Source organism: Urocitellus parryii, chromosome 15 (assembly GCF_045843805.1).
Source record: "Urocitellus parryii isolate mUroPar1 chromosome 15, mUroPar1.hap1, whole genome shotgun sequence".
NCBI lineage: Eukaryota > Metazoa > Chordata > Mammalia > Rodentia > Sciuridae > Urocitellus > Urocitellus parryii.
This window is the reverse complement of record NC_135545.1, coordinates 13,560,198-13,565,381: the sequence shown is the minus strand read 5'-3', so window position 1 is coordinate 13,565,381 and position 5,184 is coordinate 13,560,198. Positions and strand designations below refer to the sequence as shown.

Sequence of the window (5,184 nt, the reverse complement as noted above, 5' to 3'; positions counted from 1 at the left end):
TTACTCAGGGCTAGCAGGAGAGAGAGTGAACACGCCTGGGAGTAGCTTTTTATTGGGGAACAAGAGATTCAGGGGAGAATTCCATCCAATGAAGGTCGAGGGGGGGCTGCACTCCAAGGTCAGGGTCAGTGATTGGGTCCCTGGGGTCAGTGGTCAGGCACACCCCCACACGGATGGGCTCTCTCATCAGGAAAGGGTCGGGAAAGCTTCGACACTGCCAAAGCGCCTCAGACCCTTAACAGGAGTCGCCCAATCACGTGTCAGGATGGCTTCCCACACAAATCCCATGAAGTTTGGCAAAGTTTTAATCCCCAAGGGTAGGGAAGGGGTAAGGAGGAATCATTTCTGTTCATGGACTCTGGGAATGCCTCAACCTGGGGAGCCTGGTCCCTCTCTAGCAGACCTCCATGGAGTGGAGGAGGACATCTCTCCACACCTCTACCATCTTCACAGAACTCGGCGGGACGCGATGGGTGAAGCTGTAGAGGTGCTCGTCGTTTACTATCACCTGGGAGAAGAAAACGTGTCAGAAGTACAGCACAAGTGTCCAGCCTTCTTTTCCGTGTCTGCCCTCGCACCTACCCTGTCCACCCAGAACACTCCTGACCGTACTCCAGAGCCTCACACACACACTTCTATCTTTTGTGACTGCTTCAGTCGTTCACGGTGTTTTCAGTGTTCCCTCTCATTTCTCTGTGGAGGGTCTACCATTCTACGTCACATGGTCCATTTTGCTTGGCTTCCTCTCTACCCTAGATCCCCATGGCCGGGACTGTGTCATGAACCTTGAATCCTTGTAGCTTGCAAAGAGCCTGCCATGAAGTTAGTGCTCGATACGTGCTCATTGATGGAATATGTTTTGGCTCCACAATCCTTGGCAGTCATTCACGGCTCAGGGCAGTTTCTTTTTTGAGTAGCTCAGATTGGGACTACTGCAGGTAGACAATGAAACCTCAATGTTTTGTTTTTTTTTTTTTTTTAGTTGTAGGTGGATTCAATATCTTTTATTTTAATTTATTTTTATGTGGTGCTGAGGATTGAACCCAGGACCTCACGAGTACAAGGCAAGTGCTCCACCACTGAGCTACAATCTCAGCCCCTCAATGTTCTTAAAGAGGTAGATGAGCACAGATGATTTGATAAGCAGGATACCAGGGCTGGGGTTGTGGCTCAGTGGTAGAGCGCTTGCCTAGTACGTGTGAGGCACTGGGTTCGATCCCCTAAAAATAAATAAATAGAATAAAACTATTGTGCCCATTTATAACTAAAAAAATTTTTTAATTAAAAATTAAAATTAAGCCAGGCAGTGTGGTGCATGCCTGTAATCCCTGCAGCTCCAGAGGATAAGGCAGGAGGATCGTGAGTTCAAAGCCAGCCTCAGCAGAAGTGAGGCACTAAGCAACTCAGTGAGACCCTGTCTCTAAATAATATACAAAAAAGAGCTGGGGATGGGATTCAGTGGCTGAGTGCCCCTGAGTTTAATCCCTGGTATTAAAAAAATTTGTCTGTTAGCTCATGTGAAACATACAATTCATGGTCAACCATAGCTCCCTACCATGCTACAGATCATTAGAAGTCACTCTGCTTATGCAAGGGCAGCTCTGTAACCATTAATCATCCTCTCTCCAGCTCCCACCTTTACTCACATCCTTCCTGGGCTCTGGTAACCACTATTCTACTTTCTGCTTCTTCTTCTTCTTCTTTTTTTTTTTTTCAGAGAGAGAGAGTGAGAGAGAATTTTTAATATTTATTTTTTTAGTTCTCGGCGGACACAACATCTTTGTTGGTATGTGGTGCTGAGGATCGAACCCGGGCCACACACATGCCAGGTGAGCGCGCTACCGCTTGAGCCGCATCCCCAGCCCTACTTTCTGCTTCTTCCTCCAAATATATTCTTTGACAACAAATAAGCTCTAGCTCCTAAAGTATAAAGTATGGAGAAACGGACACCGTCATTTATATGTGCATCCGTATCAGCCAGTCCCTTCCTTGTGGGTGGCACGCACTCTCAGGGCACCAACAAACCTTTTCCTACCCTTTTCACATGATGGAAGGAAGCCTTCCTGGGTGATGTTTTGTTTATTACTTATATAATATAAATATAAGGTTTGTAATATATAACATATACTTAGATATTTACATATGTTACCAGTATATTTTCACAATATATATCAATATATTCTATACTTATGTATTGTACATATATATATACACAATGTTTATATAAATGTAGATCATCTCTAGAAGGAGAGGAAAAGAGCTCCTAATTGTTAAGGACAGGAGGACTGAAGTTCAGGGGTGAGAGGAAGACTTAATTTTGGACTGATTAAAATAGTTTTATTCATGTGCATATTTTAACTGTTCAGCTCTATGAAAATCAAAATCACAGCATAAGCAGAAATGAGAGCTGTGTGAAGGCAGAAGAGACGCTCCATCTTGGTGGCAAGGGCCTCTGAGCTGACCTTGATCCTGGTCATATTTGGGAAAAGAACTGAGAAGGGCAGTACAGGCAGAGAGTGCCCAGGCAGGAGCAGTTGTGGATGACAGACTCCTTTGGGCCAGGCCAGGATGAACTGTGTCGGCCCCTGAGAGCCCAGGGGGGTGGGCAGGAGCTGCTCCTGGGCACTCACCTGGTATTCATTGTTCAGCACCAAGAAGCGCAGTTTGAATGGTTGGTTTTCCTGAAAGGGCATCTTGTGGGATGTCACCCCGGTTCTCCAGCCCCCGTCCTGCAGACTGTTCAACACCACATAGTGGCCAAAGTACACGCGGAAGTGGAAGGCCATGTCAGATGTGGGGTCCGGTCAGTGTGGAAATCCACCTGCAGCTGAGGGTCCTTTCTGAAAGGCAGAGCACAGAGGAGGCTGGGCAGGGTCCTTCTTTGTAGTGACACACACGCTACTCTGTCCTTTAGCTCAAGAACCAAGAGCAGCAGCCATCACTGACCAGGGCCTACTGGTGTTCATACCCTGAGAAGTCTATGTCCCTTGACAAAGCGCCACAGCTCAAACTCTCTGAATGTCCCCCAGGCCCCTGGCCCTGCCTGTAGCCCAATCACTAAAGGTTTAATGCCTGCTGCTGTAGGAGCTCCAGGACCAGCACCTGCCAAGTGCCAGCATCGTGCTAAGTAAACATTTTAATAGATGCATTGGGCCCCAAAGCACTAATATTCTCACTTCTCCTCCACCCGCCACACGTGCATTACAGAGCACTCACCTGAACGTGTTGCTCGCCATCCCCCTGATGGTCACCGAAGAACCAACAGACAAATTCACATTCTGTGAGTATGGGACCTGCCATGGGAATTGAGAGTGGATGAGAGGGACCAGGCCAGGGGTGGGCTCCCAGTGGGGCAGCAGATTAGAGGTCAAATGACAAATTCCGAGGACCCTTCTACCCCCTTCACCACCATGGTCAGGTATCTGGATCCTTGTCAAGATGGAAGGTAGTAGAAGACTCAGGCTATCTGAATTTGAACCCAGGTCATGCCTCTCACTAGCAGTGAGATTGTTACATCCATTACTTGAACACTTCGTGCCTCTGTTTCCCCAGTACAAGGAGGATTATCAGAAATTCCTATGTCCTAAGTTGTTTTCAGGAACACAGGAATAGATACATGTAAAACCTTAATTGGAATCACTGACACAGGGAGGGTCTGTAGAGGGTTTACCCATCAGAAGGGGATGGTGCTTTCTGGAATCTCATTCCCAGATCATTTTCTATTATCTAAAATTGTGGAAATGAGACATGGATGTAAAAATATAAAAATTGACTCAAGAGAAAAACAACACTGGTACGGGTGAAGGTCAGTGGTAGAGCAAATGATTAGCATATACAAGGCCCCGGGTTCCATCCCCAGCATGTCTCTCTCTCTCTCTCTCTCTCTCTCTCTCTCTCTCTCTGTCTCTCTCTCTCTCTCTCTCTCTCTCACACACACACACACACACACACACACGACCAACAATGCTCCTTTATTTTTATTTATTTTTTTTAAAGTAGGTGAACATAATGCCTTTATTTTTATTTATTTATTTTTATGTGATGCTGACCGTGCTAGGTGAGCACTCTACCACTGAGCCACAACCCCAGCCCCAATTCTGCTCCTTTAAATAGAGGGAAAGAGCTGTGTGCATTGGCAAATGCCTGTAATATGGGTGACTTGGGAGGCTGAGACAGGAGGATTGCAAGTTCAAAGCCAGAGTCAGCAATTTAGCCAGGCCCTAGGCAACTCAGCGAGACCCTGTCTCAAAATTTAAAAAAAAAAGTAGGGGACAGGGGATGTGACTCAGTGGCTAAGCGCTCCTGGGCTCCCTGGTACCAAAAAATAAAAATAAAGAAGGGTACAGGGTTGTGGCTCAGTGGTAGAGCACTTGGCTCACACGTGTGAGGCCCTGGGTTCAATCCTCGGCACCACATTATAAGTAAATAGAGGTATTGTGTCCATCTACAACTAAAAAAAAAATATTAAAAATAAAGAAATACATAAAAATAAAGAAATAAAAAATTCTACGCAGGGTTTCACTAAGTTGCCCAGACTGGCTTCCAACTGGCAATCCTCCTGTCCCAGCCTTCTGGGTCCCTAGGATCACAGACATGTGCCACAGTGCCCCTGCAAGGATCTCTTACGTCCCCAGGGTCTGGCTCTTGCCCACACCCACAAATATCAGTCAAACATTCACAGTGGAAATGCTCATTCTTTAATCCCACGAAAGCTCCACTTTTTCCTTCTCTCTTGTGACCTGGGACCACGGAGCCCAGCACCCTGTCGACTCACCCGTTTCGTCATTGTTCCCTTCTTCTGCACTGCTCCAACCTTCAGCGAAGAGCGAAGAGGGGCGGGTTCATCAACCCCCTGTGGCAGGCCCCGCCCCCGGTTTCTCTCCCGTTTCCACGCTCCTCCCAGCAAGGGTTCCCCGCGGGCGAGATGGGGTGGGCGGTTTGGAAACAGATGGTCAGCTGAGCCTGCCTTTCTGGCTTGTGTCTGTGCGGTCAGAAGCCCCGGCGGGGGTAGAGTTTCCTGATTTTTAGTCAGTGGCAAAGACGAGGTGGACCAAGGGGTCAAGTCCTTGACCCTGATGGAAATTATCCGAGAGAGCATAGAAATTGATCCTCTGCACATTTTGAACCTATGCGAAGTCCCGGTGGCGGCGTCAGTGTCGCCCAGCGAGGGCTGCAGGAAACCTT

The 5,184-nt window shown here is 47.5% G+C and overlaps 1 pseudogene across 1 annotated transcript; it reads right to left on the bottom strand.

Moving 5' to 3' along the window:
* LOC113198740 (galectin-16-like) lies at positions 1-4,820 on the bottom strand (annotated as a pseudogene). The gene is made up of 4 exons (XR_013342494.1): positions 4,775-4,820; positions 3,217-3,293; positions 2,631-2,840; positions 1-508 (listed from the first exon to the last, which is right to left on the bottom strand). The product of XR_013342494.1 is annotated as a galectin-16-like (transcript).
* Positions 4,821-5,184: the final 364 nt, after the last annotated feature.